Source organism: Rattus rattus, chromosome X (genome assembly GCF_011064425.1).
Source record: "Rattus rattus isolate New Zealand chromosome X, Rrattus_CSIRO_v1, whole genome shotgun sequence".
NCBI classification, from domain to species: Eukaryota; Metazoa; Chordata; class Mammalia; order Rodentia; family Muridae; genus Rattus; species Rattus rattus.
The window spans coordinates 13,018,386-13,034,919 of NC_046172.1; the positions used below are offsets into that span (position 1 = coordinate 13,018,386).

The 16,534-nt window shown below is 40.4% G+C and overlaps 1 pseudogene; it reads right to left on the reverse strand.

Moving 5' to 3' along the window:
- Positions 1-4,320: 4,320 nt before the first annotated feature.
- LOC116888993 lies at positions 4,321-7,441 on the reverse strand (annotated as a pseudogene).
- Positions 7,442-16,534: the final 9,093 nt, after the last annotated feature.

Sequence of the window (16,534 nt, forward strand, 5' to 3'; positions counted from 1 at the left end):
TTCTTTTTTTTTTTTTTAAAGATTTAATATTTTTTTTAAGATTTATTTGTTTATTATATGAGTACAGTGTCGCTGTCTTCAAACACACCAGAAGAGGGCATCAGATCCCATTACAGATGGTTGTGAGCCACCATGTGGTTGCTGGGATTTGAACTCAGGACCTCTGGAAGAGCAATCAGTGCTCTTAACCACTGAGCCATCTCTCCAGCCGGAAATGTTCTTATATATCCATTAATTTTAAGAAATAATTTTGTTAGGCTGGAGAGATGGCTTTTAGGTTGTCTATAGGTATTCCAAATAACATATACATGTCTGGTTTTTAGGTTGTCTATAAGCAGAGTGATGTTATGCTGATTTTTCTGTCTTAATAGGCGATTTGACATATTTCTATTATATGTTTTAATGTAGTTTCTTGGCTGTGTAGTTTGAAATTTTGACTATGATGTGCTGTGGAAAGGGTTTTAATTTTGCCCTGTCTACTTAGAACTCTAAACGTGTCTTGTGTTTGGATGCCCATTTTTTCCTCTAGGTTTGTGAATTTCTTGTTAATTTTATTATCTTGTCTCTTGTCTCTGCACAGTATTATATTTGACCTCTCAAATACATCCCAGAGTTCCTGGAAGTTTTTTGTCATGTTTGTTAATTTTCCTTTTTTATATGTTAATAATGTACTATTGTATAGACCTTGTCTTCCTCCAAATTCCTTCTTCTGCTTGGTTTTGTCTGTTGGTTCTACTTTTCACTGTGTTTTTATTTAATTGGTTGACTCTTGTTTCTAGCATTTCTGTTCAGTTCCTTTTCAGAGTCTCAATTTCATTTTTGATATTTTCCCCTGTGTTTAAAGATTTCTCCTATAAATTAGGAAGCATTTCATTCATTTTGCAACCTATCTCTTTTGCATCCTGAATTGATTTTCTTACTTTACTCATCTGTTTGTTTGACTCTTCTATATGGTCATTGATTTAAAAAAAAATGATTCATGGGCTGGAGAGATGGCTCAGTGGTTAAGAACACTATTCTTCCAGAGGTCTTGAGTTCAAATCCCAGAAAGAACTACATGGCGTGCTCACAACCATCTGTAATGGGATCTGATGTACTCCTCTCCTCTTCTGGTGTGTCTGAAGACAGCTACTGTGTGCTCATATTCATAAAATAAATAAACATTTTAAAAAATGATTCATTTTATTTTAAATATGTCTCTCTGTGTTATGTGCATGAGCATTTTAGGAGCTATCAAGGTGTTTTAGTGGGCCAATGTCTCACAGTTTTGTTTCTTTCTTGTTTTACACATCTCTTGGGATGAAGATTTCCTCCAGTTTTTTTAAAATCTTTTCTTTCCCATTTTATCTATCTATCTATCTATCTATCTATCTATCTATCTATCTATCTATCTATCTATCTATCTATCGTTGTTGCTTTGTCCTCCTGGTGAATTATCTTTATTTCATTTTATGTTTCTTATTTCTTCTCTTCAGAGGTGAAACCAAATACAGTAGCTATAAATGGATGCTTTCAACCTTTATGGTAGAGTTTAGAAGGTTGTTTTCAATCTCTTTATCTGCTGCTTTTAGTAAATGATACATTGTTCTGGGTCAGGGGCATGGAAGGATTCATATCTTAAGATTACGGCTAAGCATTAGCTTAGGTTGTAAAAGTTGATTACATGGGACATCCAGGACTAGCAAGATTGGTTGCTACATTGTTCTCTTAAAGGCACATTATACAAATGAGATGAGTACACAGCAAGATAGCAGTCTTACGAGACCTCAAGTGTATTATTAACTTCAGCTATGAGGTCCAGCAAGAGTTCCCGTCTCCTAGAATGCAGGATCTATTTTCAGAATATTGTATCACCACACTTTCATTTTAGAAACAAGAGCTATTGTTTTTCTGTCTTAACTTTTTTTTCATCCAGTCTCACAGACGCAGACTCCAACTGACTGTCTTACTTAAACTTTTCTAGTCCCCTGATATTTTAATACATCTTTCTATGTCTCTCCTCAAATTTGCTAATGGATTGTGTTGCATGGCTAAGGTCTCCGATGTGAGGTACACACTTGTAATTGTAATCACTTTTTTGGTGACGTAACATCTTTTTTTAAAAAAAGAAATTTTATTTATTTTATGTATGTGAGTACACTGTCGCTGTCTTCAGACACACCAGAAGAGGGCATCAGGTTTGATTACAGATGGTTGTGAACCACCATGTGGTTGCTGGGAATTGAACTCAAGATCTCTGAAAGAACAGTCAGTGCTCTTAACCACTAAGCCATCTCTCCCGCCCCAATACCCTTATTTCTTAAGGCCTTTTTTTGTCTCTTTTTCCAGTTTTTAACTGAAAAATCTTTTTGCTGGTATAAAAGTAGCTACTTACTCTCTTTTGGTTTTCATTTGCATTGAATTTATTTTTATATTTTTACAACCTTTCACTTTATGGTTGTCTTTAAAGTGCTAGTCTTTTGTAGGTATATAAGTATCATTTATATATACATATGCATACATACGTGCCACATGCATGCTTGTTACCCATAGAGGCCAATTCTTGGGCATTGGATTCCCCAGAACTAGTGTTACAGAGTCAGTTGCCATGTGGGTGCTGGGAACCAAACCCTGAGTCCTCTGCAAGAGCAGCAAGGGCTCTTAACTGCTGAGCCATCTCTCCACTGTACCTAGTCTTGTTGCACCTTGTTATACCCTGTTTGGTTAAGATCCCTAGGAGGCCTGCTCTTTTTTGAAGGGAAAAGGAGGAGCAGTGGATCTAGAGGAAAGGTAAAGTGGGGGAGGGTCCAGGAGGTGGGGAGGGGAGGCTGCTGTTGGAATGTATTGTATGAGAGGAAAATAAAGGAAGGAAAAGAAAAAGAAAAACGGCATTCTATTAAAATAGTACAATTTTCTTGAAGTGTTATTATCTCCAGCCTATTACACTTCGTATTAGTAGAATAACAAGTAGTATGCCGAGACTTTAAAGTCACACTTGCACCAATTTCTTTTGAAATGAGTGTCTTTATTACTTGTACCATACAAATACGAGGAGTAAGGAAAGGCCAATAGGGATGGGAGAAAACTCTCAGATAAAGAGACACGCATAAAAAGAAAAAAGCAGACGACCCCCATAAACATCCCCCGCCACCCCACCCTTCCTTTCTGAAATCCGCCTATTCTGGAGGTGTGGTGGGAGAGCAAAACCGGGAAACTCATTTCAAAACATCCAGAGAGATTGAGGAGGGAAAGACATGGCCAGAGCAGCAGGCGAATCGCTGCACTTGCTGCCCCGCATGGGATCAGACACTCAGGCTGGGCTTGCAGCCCAAGCCCACTCACACAAGTGCTGCAGACAGCTGTGGGCACCAGCATCCCAGGAGCCTGAGAGGCTCACTGCTAAGCCAGGGTGCACACTCGCACCCATAGCACTGACACGACTCTCACTCAAACATTCGCTTTAAGGCCCCAGAACAGGGGCTCTGGAGATGAGGCGGCCTCCACCCCACTGTGTATCAGAGACACCTGTCCCCATCTCTGTCCCCTCTCAGACCCCAGTCAAGTCCAAGGGACCCAATACTGTCTGGGTGTGAGATGTGTAACAGCCAAGGTTGGCTTCCCTCTGCTCCAGGCAGAGAATGGAGCCATCCAAAGGGGCCCAGAGGGAGGCAATGCTGGCTAGAAGGAAGCCCTGGTAAGGCACTGGGCTGTGGGCAGGAGGGCTGCCCCGGAATGTTCCTCCTGCTTTATCGAGAATCAAGAGAGCAGCTTGGGAGGAAGACGCAGGTGCAGGAGGCAGTTCCTGCTCCTGGATCCCCCATGAAGACACCAGGACTTGGCTCCATTTTCCATGGAACCGAACCCAGATGCCTCAGCTTCCGAAGGTTTCTGCCTGTACCTGGACATTATTGCTTTTCTGCCCCAGGTGGGGTGGCAGCAGGTAGACTGCCCAGATGACAACATAGAAGGCAGCTGGGGTGCTGGGGGTGGGGGCAACTTTTAGATGTGTCCTCCGCTGGCTTGCCTCCAAATCTAGGTGACTCCATGGCTCCCCACTTTACCCTTTTGAAGGCTGGTGGTGATTAATGACCTCACTCTCCATCCTCCTAACAGCCTGTCCTTGGGCAAGTCCCCAGCACTCTTCTGGGAACAGAGGAGAGGGTCGCCAGGACCGCTAAGTCTGAGCAAGAACTGAAGAAGAAACTGGATATGAGATGAGGGCACAGGGAAGGGAACACAAACCAAAAGGCAAAATAAAGTTTTGTTTTGTTTTTTTAAAGCTACCCAGGCAGTGGATGAGGGCCATGCTTATGTCCTGTGGTGGCAGAGGGCTTCTCACTCTCAGATGCTGGCTGAGTAGGAGAACTGGGGGAAGTGTGTCTGCTGGTCTAGTTCCAGCAAGCCCAGGCTGTCATATCGCTCTGGGGGTGTGATTGTGATGGACTGGGCGGTGAATTCATCATCGAAGTACCTTGTGTCCACTTCGGAAGTGGCCTGAGGTTCGAAGGGTGGCAGGAACTTTTCTTGTACCACATCCTGCCAGTTGGTGCTGAGGAAGAACCTATGCTCCATGCCTTCTGTTGCATCACTGGAACCTCCACCGAGCCTCTGCTTAGGGCCCTTCTTCAGTAGCCCAGCCAGCAGGGATTGGCCTCTGACCCAAGTGTGTGTGGGAAGCAGATCTCCATGAGGATGAGCTCGAAGAGGCGCTCATGGTCCTGGTTGTAGAAGGGCAGGTGGCAGCACCAGTCCACTCCACGCCCGTGGTCATTGTCCTCTAACACCTCGGGCGCCAAGTACTCTGGGGTACCACAGAAGGTTTTCATGGTGGCCCCATCACTGATGCCCTCTTTGCACAAGCCAAAGCCAGAGATCTTGATGTGGCTATCTTTGTTCAGTATAAGGTCTTCCAGCTTGATGTCATGGTACACCCCATCCCTTGAGTGCAAATATTCCAGAGCTGACACAATCTCCATAAAGGTGAATCCGATCCTCCGTGAAGACTCGCTCTCTAGAGAGGTGGAAAAACAGCTCATCCCTGTTGGTATGCTCCATCACAAAGCATAGGCGGTCATGGGTCTGGAAGGCATACTTCAGGGCTGTAAAGAAAGAGTGCCTGGTATTCTGGTAGACCGCCTTTGACTGTGTGGATTTACTTCATCTTTGCAATGAAGACTTCTCTTCAGGATCTTCATGGCATAATAGCGGCCAGTGGCCTTTTCTCAAACTAGAATGACTTTGTCGAAGGTGACCTTGCCGAGGAGTTTGAGATAATTGAAGTCACTGGGGGAGCCACACTTACGATCCATGACATTCTCACCTGGCATTGCTAGCCATCTGGATAGCTCGCATCCACTCTTCCCTCTCATCTGGAGAGTCTACATGGAAGGTCCTCTCGATGACTGTGGTTCACTGCAGGCAGTATATGACAAAGGTCGTGGGCTCTCATTCTTCATCAGCTGGCCTTCTGCTACAGAGAAACTGGTGGGGGGGCGGGGATGGGGGCCTCGGGACTCTCCTTATACCCAATGAAAGATCCATCACTCTTCAGAAGGAAGTACCAAGGCCTCTAGGTCTTGATGTATTTACGTTTGTGGAGCTGAGCTCATTCCTGCTCCTTATTTATTAACTGGCAACAGTGCCGGCAGCAGCGATGTCTTCTCAGAGTCAGGTCCAAAGGCTACTGCTCCCGCAGCACGCTGTCCCTCCTCCCAGTGAGACCCCCACCCCCGCTTACTCCATAATTGCACCAATTTGAAGGAAATAAAATTATCACTGATTTATTATCATTTTACAATTTACCACGTTTACTATGTATTTCTCTTTTAACGAGGAACACATGATAGGTCTTTTAAGATAGATAAACCTCATTACTGCCATTTTGAAAATTATTTTGTTTGCTTTGTAAATTGTTGGTTACTTTCTTGCTTTTCCTTTTTGACTAGTTTCTTTTTTTTCTAGTAATATGCTTTAATGCCTTACGTTTTACTTTTTGGTATTTGTTATAAAATTTTGATTTGTAATTATTGAGGCTATATATAAAGTATCTAATAGGGGACTGGAAAGATGGCTCAGAGGTTAAGAGGTTTTATTGTTCTTCCAGTTCCATGCACCTACATCACGTAGCTCACAATCCTTTAAAACTGTAACTCCAGAGGATATGGTGCCTCTGGCTTCTGCAGTCTCGTACACTCACATAGTCATACCTACATGCACACACACACTCCTATATATTATTAAAACAATAAAAGTAAATACATTTTTCAAAATCCAAGTTGGAACAAGAGAGTTTAATCTTGTAATTTCAATTGCATGAAAACATTTTTATTTCATTTCCCCCACATATGCTTTGGTGTTAAAATTTACATATTTAAAAAAGAAAAGAAAAATTACATATTATATATTGTATTTCCCTTAACAAATTATGATAACTAGCATTATCCTAAATAGCTTTAGTCTTTATATTAAAAATATTTATTTATGTGTCCCATTATAATATTTGAATATTTTTGAACTGGGTAATGAACTTACTATAACCATTGTACTGTATTTTAAATATTTTGTGGGGTTGGGGATTTAGCTCAGTGGTAAAGCGCTTGCCTAGGAAGCGCAAGGTCCTGGGTTCGGTCCCCAGCTCCGAAATAAAGAACCAAAAAAAAAAAAAATATTTTGTATGCTCATACTATTTGGCACCATTTTCTTTCAGCTTGACACAGTCCCTTTAGAATTTTTTCTTTTCTCTTTCTTTTTTCAATACAAGGTTTATCTGTGTAGTCTTGGCTATCCTGGAACTTGCTCTGTAGACCAGCTTGGCCTCAGAATCAATCTGCCTGCCTCTGCCTCCTGAGTGCTGGGATTAAAGGTGTCCTGCCCCCCGCCCTGCCCCCTTCTTTAGCATTTTTAATAAGTTAGTCATGCATTCCTCAAGCTTTTCTTTGGGAAAATCTTTTCCTTGCATTCATTTACTTTCCTTGCCAGCACACACTCTCCAAGCCTGTATTAGTCACTTTTCTCTTTTGAAGAAATAACCTGACTGAAATAATTCAAGAAAGAAAGAACTTTCGAGCTACAGTTTGAAGGGACACTGTCCATCCTGGTAGGGAAGGCATGGTGGTGAGAGTGTGAATGAATAGTTCCCATGCCTGCTTCCTCCCACAGCCAGGAAGCAGGGCTGATCACTAGTGCTTAGCTGGCTTTCTCATTTCCGCCCATCTTAGTCCCTCTGGGGACCTAGCTCAAGAAAAGTGTTGCCTATGATCATGCTTAATCTTCTTTGGAACACCCTTACAGACATATTTAAATCTGTGCCTTATTAATGCTCTAGGTGTTTCCTAATCCAATCAAATGCGTGCGTGTATGTGTGTGGGGGGGTATATATTTGTGTGGGTTCATGCATACATGCACTTACGGAATGTCTTCTCATTTCACTTTCCACTTTCTTTTTGGAGGCATGATCTCTCATTGTGCTGGTTAGTTTTTGAGAACTTCACACAAACTAGAGTCACTTGTGAAGAGGGGACCTCTCCTGAGGAATAGCCTCTATCATAGTAATCCATAGGCATGTCTTTGGGTCATTTTGTTTTTAATTAATGATTAATGTGGAGGGATCTAGTCCACTTTGGGCAGTGCCATTCAGGACAGGTTGTCCTAGGTTGTATACAAAAGCAACCTGAGAAAGCCAGGAAAAGTGAGCCAGGAAGCAGAATTCCTCTTTGGTCTCTGCTTCAGTTCCTGCCTCCAGAGTCCTGACTTGAAGTCTTGCCTTAGCTTAAAGTCCGACATGACTCTAAGCTGTAAGATGAAATAAACTGTTTCTTCTCCAATTTGCCTTTTTGGTTATGGCATTTATCACAACAACAGAGAAGTAAACTATGACACTCAATGAATCTAGAACTCACCAAATTAACAACATTAGCTGAGCAGCAAATACGTCCATAGACTCCATGATGGGATTACACAGATGTGCCACCAAGCTAGCATTTTAATTATTTTTAACATGAGTTGTTAGCTAGGATCTGGAATCAAGACCTTCATCTTGTATGCCAAATACTTTACCAATTAAGACATTGTCTTAGGGTTTCTATTGCTGTGGCAAAACATCATGACCCAAAGCAACTTGGGGAGAAAAGGGTTTGTTTGACTTACACTTCCACATCACAGCCCTGAGGCTAAACCTGTACTAATGGCCTCTCATGGTACAAGCCTTAGTCAGTCTCTATGACCTCTTCATGCCTTCAAATCTAGTACCATGTGGGAAACATTACGTTACCAAGTTTGGCTGCCACCATGAGGTACAGTATTGTCCCCTTAGCTTCTATGTGCTGACCCTGAGGAAATCCCAGATTTACTATCCTCAGTGATGGTGACCTCTTTTTAATCACCACCAATTTCTCAACTCCAGGTAGTGAGCATCAACGTCAAACATCCTAGCAAAGCAGAGGTTTTACTTCAGTGCTGCTGGTCTCTTGTTAATCAAGGCTGAATTTTCAGCCCCAGCTAGTCACTCTTTTTTTTTTAATTCACAATATTACTCAAATGTCCCTGTACAGTCTTTGCTTCTCTTGGAAATGTCATAGGTAGACATCTATTGTCTGAGTTGCTCTCAGCATTATCTTACAAGATCCCATAGAGCACCCCATTAAGCTCTGAGCACAATGGCTTTTTCAGAACAGTTCTTTCCAAAACAAAACAATTGTTTGCTACAGCAATATTCCAGGATCCTAGTACCAATTTCTGTCTTAGTAAGGGTTTCTATTGCTGTGGAAAGCAAAACAAAACAAAACCAAACATGACCAAAAGCCATTTAGGGAGGAATGGATTTATTTGGCTTACACTCCCACATCACAGGTCATTATCAAAACCAGGACAGGAATCCAGAGGCTAAAACTGAAGCAGAAACCATAGAGAAATGCTGCTTACTGGCTTGCTCAACCTACATTCTTATCCAACACAGGACCACCTGCCCAGGAACAGCATTGCTCACAGTGAGCCGGGCACTCCCCCATCAGTCATTAATCAAGACAAAGATCCACAAGCTTCCCATAGGCCACTCTTATGGAGGCATTTTCTCAGATAAGATTCCCTGTTTCCAGATATGACTGGATTTGTGTCAAGCTGATGAAAAGCAACCAGCACTCCCATCTCCCCCGCCTCTCTGTTGCATTTTATATCTCCTTCATTATATATATTCTTAATGTCCAGAATTTTTGTCTTATCCTTAAAACCTGGTGCTTTCTTTTTGGGTCTTTTCGTTTTTGCTATTATTGAGTCACTTCTCTGCTTTCTCTTAGAACTTGATATTTGATGAACAATGATTTTTAGATTTTCAATCTTTACAGATTAAATTTCAATCTAATTGGTGTTTTGGTGAGTTCATGTTTCCTTGATGTTTTCTGTTCCTTCAAGTCCTGTCTGCTGTTTCCAAAGGAGAAGTCAAATCCTCTAGGTTTTACTGATTGGATTTGGGAGGGAAACAACTTCACTGGTCAGTCCATCTAGGAATTCCTAAAATCTTTCTGACCTTTACTTTAGATATGCCGACTCATGCTGATTGGTTCTTATCTGAAGATAATTTTTAAGCCTGTATGCTTTTTCTTGATTGTGGATGCCCGAACTGGTTCTCAAGAGATTCTTAACCCCCACACACAGCCATAGCATGGCACCCTTAAATGCTCAAGTTTGTGTGCTTTCTCCAAATCTTACAGAGCTGACCTGGCTGTGTGAGGCATCTTTGCCATCCATGGAGTGCATGGAATCTGGCCTAGGAAGACTAATACATGAAGAACATTTGGGATATCCTGGGGTTATCAGGAATTATCTCAAGGTAAGCTATTCCAGGAAGTTCAAGATTTTACTTTCTCATGCAACCCAAGGAATTAGTAGGGTATTTAGTATTTATGGCTTCTTTATCTTGCTCTCAGCAAGTTCTAACCTCTTCGATGCATTATTACACTAATAATATGGATAATGCAATAAAGCAATGAATATCTTGAATGGCATCTTGAAAAACGGGAGATGCCAGGCATTTTAACTCATTTTATTCTTATCACAGAGAGGAATTGCATTATCTAAAGGTCTGTCTTGTTTTGACCTATTCTACAATATGTGGAGTGAGATTAATAAAGTGATAAGCTTTTTTTTTAGCCTCTTAATGCATCTATGCTTAGATTTTCTGACCCAGTTGTACAGCAGAACATCTTTGTGGACTTTGTGCTCCTGCCAGAGCAGTGCTGGAGAACTCACCCTGGTGGTACAGATAAGGGAAATCTGGTGGGCTGACAAGCTCAGCTTCCACCCAGGGTCAGATCCAGGGCTCTGAATTGGCCCACGCCAACATCTATATTATCTGTGAAAGGTTGGGACATATAAAAGGGCCAGTCTTGCTGTTCCAAAGCTGTAAGATTTCCATGACACAGGGCAACAACAGGATAACTGGGAGGAATCCAGTGAAGTTCCAATATTGATGGTGTCACAGAAACAAGAGATCTTGAACCAGACCAATATAGAAATGAACATTTGCAAGTGAAGATGTGTGGACAGAGGGATATACTGTGGGACATACTGTGACATACTACAGCTTCCACAATGAGATGTTTTCTTATGCTTTTTATTGTTGTTGTTGTTTGTTTGTTTGTTTTTGTGTAAGTGCTCATGTGTTTTATTTGAGAGGGTTGCAAAGGTGAAGGAGGAATATGAGGGAATGAGGAGATGTACGATGTAAAAATCATAAGGACTCAATAAGAAGCTAAAAAAACCAAATAACCCAATTTTTAAAATGGGGTATAGATCTAAACAGAGAATTCTCAACAGAGGAAACTCAAATAGGTGAGAAACAAAGAAATGTTCAACATTCTTAGCCACCAGGAAAATGCAAATCAAACATACTTCAAGATCCCATCTTATATGTGTCAGAATGGCTAAGATCAACAACACAGTGACAGCTCATGTTGAGGAGGATGTGGAGCAAGGGGAACACTCCTCCATTGCTGGGGGGTATGCCACTATGGAAATCAGCATAGCAGTTTCCCAGAAAGTTGGAAATCAAGCTACCTCAAGATCAGCTATACCACTCTTGGGTGTACCCCAAGAATATGCCATCGTATCACAAGGACACATGCTCGACTATGTTCATTGTGGTTTTATTCATAATAGCCAATTATTGGACACAACCTATATGTCCATCAAAAGAAGACCAGATAAAAAAGGTGGCATATTTACACAATGTAGTCTCACTCTGAAGTTAAAAAAATGACAACATGAAATTTCCAGGCAAGTGGATGGGACTAGAAAGAAAATCATCCTATCTGTATGAGGTAATCAAACCCAGAAAGACAGATATAATATGTATTCACTTATAGATATTAGCTGTTAAGTAAATGATAATAAAGCTATAATCCAGAGACCCAGAGGGGTTAGATTAGGAAAAGGGGTCTAGATGGGTTGCATGTATCTCCCTGGGAGGGGTAATGGAATAGATTTTACAGGTGGACTAGGGGACTATTGAGGATAGGAGCTGGGGAATCAGGTAGAGCAGATGGGGTGGACACAAACCCAGCTGCAAAAACTTTGACCTACAATCTGTCCCGCCTTCAAAATATGTTAGGGCAATATCCAAAATATATAAGAACTCAAGAAACTAGATATCAACAAAATAAATATAGAGTTAACTAACATTATAAACCAAATTAACTTAACAGATATTTGCCAAATATTCTGCCTAAAGACAAAAGAATATACCCTTTTCTCTGCACCTCACAGAACTTTCTCCAAATTTGACCACAAAGCAAATCTCAATAGATAAATTGAAATAGCTCCCTGAGTCCTATCAGACCACATGGATTAAAGCTGGACATCGACACAAACAACAGAAAGCCTACACACTCATGGAAACTGAACATCTCTACTCAATAACACTGGGTCGAAGAAGAAAACCAAAGATTTTCTAGAATTCAATAAAAATGAAGGCACAACATACACAAATTTATGGAACACAATGAAAGAAGTGCTAAGAGGAGAGTTGATAGCACTAAGTGCCTTCATAAAGAAATTGGAGAGATCATACACTAGCAACTTAATGGCACACCTGAAAGCTTTAGAGCAAAAAGAAACAAACACATCCAAGAGAAATAGACAGCAGGATATAGTCAAACTCCAGGATGAAATCAACCAATTAGAAACAAAGAGTACATTCCAAAGAATCAACAAAACTAAGAGCTGGTTCTTTGAGAAAATCAACAAGACAGATAAACCCTTAGTCAAACTAACTAAGGGTAAAGAGAGAGCGTCCAAATTAACACAATTAGAAATGAAAAGGGGGACATGACAACAGACACTGAAGAAGGAGAGGGAGTGGGGGGAAGGATTGTGGGAGGGGGGACAGGGAGGGGGACAGTGAGCAGGATGTAAAGTGAATTAATGATAAGAAAGAATTGCAATAAGTATATACAGTACTGTGTGCTTTACACTTCAGGCTCTGGTCTTGTAGGGATGCATATATCTTTAGAGTTTGGAAGACCCTTAGTTTCCCATGTCAATGTCATTGAGAGCCATGCCCCACCTCCTGCTCTGCAGGCTGTGCATACTGGTCTCTCTGCCCAGAGAATTTTAGCAATTAAACAAAATTATCATTTTGATAAGTTTTTTTATTGTGTGTTTAAATATTATACTGCCTTCCTCAGCCTCTGCAGAGTAGAGCCATGCAGGGAGTTACTACAGCACCGTGGCATTTACAAAGGCATGCTTTTAAAAACTAAGGTTAGCAAATGTCTAGATCTTATCTGTTACTGTATTCTCATTTTAACATGCTTTATTTACCTTATATCATAGTTTAAAGTAATTGTTAACAAACACATTTAATTTCTGGTTAAAGAAAAAAACATACACAGAGGAAATCCAAAAGATCATTAGGTCTTACTTCAAAAACCTGTACAACACAAAAATGGGAAAATCTAAATGAAATGGACAATTTCTTGTTATATACCACTTACCAAAGTCAAATCAAGACATATAACCCCTAAGAAAATAGAAGCAGTCATTTAAAGTCTCCCAACCAAAATAAGCTCAGGGCTGGATTGTTTGTATTGTAAAATTCTACAAGACTTTCAAAGAAGAGTTAACGCCAACACTCCTCAAAATATTTCACAAAATAGAAACATAAGGAATATTGCACAACTCATTTTATGAGGCCACAGTTACCCTGACACCCAAATCACATAAAAATACTCAACAGCCTGAATTACAGACCAATTTCCTTATAAATACAGATGCAAAAATAATAAAATACTTGCAAACTGAATCTAAGGACACATAAAAAAAGATCATTCATAGTGATAAATAGGCTTCATCCTAGAGATGCAGGGATGGTTCAACATATGAAAATCAGTGAATGTAACCCACCACGAAAACATACTGAAAGAAACAAACCGCATGATCATTTCCTTAGATTCCAAAGAAGCCTTTGGCAAAAATCTAACAACCCTTCTTGATAAAAGTCCTAAAGAGATCAGGGATACAGGGGACACACCTAACTATAATAAAGGGGATTACAGCAAACCTGTAGCCGACATCAAATTAAATAGAACGAAATCCAAAGCAATTCTAGTAAAAATCAAGAACAAGACCAGGTTGTCCACTATTTATCTATTCTATTTGATCTATTCGATACAGTACTTGAAGTTTTAGCTAGAATAATAAGACAACTGAAGGAGCTCAAGAGGATACAAATTGGAAAGGAAGAAGTTAAAGTATTGTTATCTGCAATATGTTGCAGTATGATAATATTCATAAGTGAGCCTAAAATTTCTACTAGGGAGCTCCTACAACTGATAGACACTTTCAGCAAAGTGGCTTGATACAAGACTAACTTAAAAAAAAATCAGCCACCCTGCTATAAACAAATGGAAAATGGACTAAGTAAGAAATCAGAGAAACAACACCCTTCACAATAGCTTCGAATAAGATAAAATATTTTGGGATAACTCTAACTAAGCAAGTGAAAGACTTGCATGATGAAAACTTCAAGTCTTTGAAGAACGAAATTGAGGAAGACTTCAGAAGATGGAAAGATCTTCCATGGACATGTATTGATAGAATTAGCTAGTAAAAATGGCAATCCTACATACTAAAAACAACCTACAAATTCAACACAACCCCCATCAAAATGCCAACATAATTCTTCACAGACATTGAACGGAAAATCTCAACTTCATATGGAAACATAAAACCCCAGATAATTAAAACAATCCTGAGCAATAAAAGAACTGCTGGAGGTCTCACCATTCCTGATTCCAAATTGAAGTATAGAACAATAGTAATAAAAACCACATGGTACTGTCATGAAAACAGACAGGTTGCTCAATGAAATTGAATTAAATATTCAACCATAAATTCATATACCTATGGATACACAGATTTTTGATTAACAATCCAGATATTGACATTGGAAAAAAAGCATCTTCAACAAGAGCTGCGATCTAACTGATGTCTGCGTGTAGGAGAACGCAAATGGATCCATATTTATCACCTTACACAAAATTCAAGTCCAAATGGATCAAAGACATCAACATAAAACCAGCCACACTGGCCATGATAAAAGAGAAAATGGGGAATAACCTTGAACTTATGGGAGATAATTTCCTGAATAGAACACTAATAGCACAGGCATTATGATCAACAATTAATAAATGGAACTCCGTGAAACTGAAAAACATCTGAAACGCAAAGGACACCATCATGCAGACAAAGTGACAGCCTACAGAATAGGAAACGATTTTCACCAACTCCATATCCAATAGAAGAATAACATTCAAAATATATTAAAAACTCAAGAAATTAGGTGTTTAAAACCTAGTTTTAAAATGGGGTATAGATTTAAATAGAGAATTCTCAATGAAGACTAATAGCCAAGAATCACTTAAAGTAATGTTCAACTTCTTTAGTCATCAGGGAAATGCAAATCATACCTACTTTGAGACTCCGTCTTACACGGGTCAGAATGGCTATGATCAGCAACACAAACAACAGCTCATGCTGGAGAGGATATAGAGCAAAGGGAACACTCCTCTATTGCTCATGGGAGTGCAAACTTGTACAGTCACTATGGAAATCAGTATGATGGTTCCTCAGAGAGTTGAACATACTTCAAGATCCAGCTATACACACTCTTAGGCATACATCCAGAGGATGCTCCACCTTAACACAAGGACACTTGTTCAACTACAGTCATAGCAGCTTCATTCATAATAGCCAGTTATTGAGAACAACCTAGATGTCCTTCAACTGAAGAATGGGTAAAGAAAACATGGTATATTGACACAATGGAGTATCATTCTGCAGTTTTTAAATAATGACCACGTGAAATCTTTAGGCAAATTGATGCAAGTAGAAAAAAAAATCATCCTGAGTGAGGTAACTTAGATGCAGAAAGACAAATATGGTATTTACATATAATTGGATATTAACTCTAAAGTAAATGATAATCAAGTTATGGTCCAGACACCCAGAGAGGTTAGGTAAAGAGGAGGGCTATGACAAGTGGGAGAGCATGGGATGAGGAAATAGATTCTACAGGTGGACAATGGGCAGGTGGAATGGTCACATTGTGAGGACAAACAGCTAGAATTGGGTGGCATTTAGGTGATGGTGGTGTGGAAACCTAGTGCATTGGAAACTTCCTGGGAACTATGAGAATGACCCTAGTGAAGACCCCTAGTAATGAAGGACATGGAATTGAATTGGCCATTTGTAGCCAAGCAAGGCCTCTAGTGATAAAACTGGGTTACATTTGGATGAGCTGTTGGCCAAGGAGGTCCTGAGGAATGAGATCCATAAACAACCCAGTCTGATGCTAGGACAGAAGGTCACTTTCTGAAAATTGATGGCGGGGTCTGATTTCCAAGGACAATTTCCTCACAGTTCACTGAAAGTAGAAAGGGTGAGGTGGTGAAGGCTTGGAGCCTTTACCTCTATGTTCTAGCCTTTTTGGTGTAAGAGGTTACTCTGCAGGCTTTAGAAATAAAACCTTGGACACCAACCCAGCCAAAAAAAACCTTCCACCTACAATCTGTCCTGCAAGCAAAATATGCTGGGGCAATGGTGGCACAGATCTTGTGGGAATGACCACCCAATGTTTGGTATAATTTGAAGCCCACACCATGAAAGAGTCCATGCCCTACACCTCCTGGATGGCCAGGAACTGGAGACTGGACGTCTCAAAGACCTAGGGTAGAACCAAATACAACTGGCAAAAAAAATCAATGCAATATAATTCCTCAAGATATTCTTCTATACTCATAGATCAATGCTGTGTCCTATCATCATCAGAGAGGCTTCCTCTTGCAGCAGATGGGAGTGGGCACAGAGACCCACAGCCAGACATTATGCAGAGAGTCTAAATCAGAGTCTCCATAGGGTTACTCCTCTTGGATATTGGGAAACCCTGTGGAAGATGGGGAGGAAAGGCCGTAGGAGTCAGAGTGGATAGAGAACACCAGGAGAATGTGGCCTACCCAATCAGCTAAGCAGGGCTCATCTGGGCTCACAAGGAATGAACCTGCAA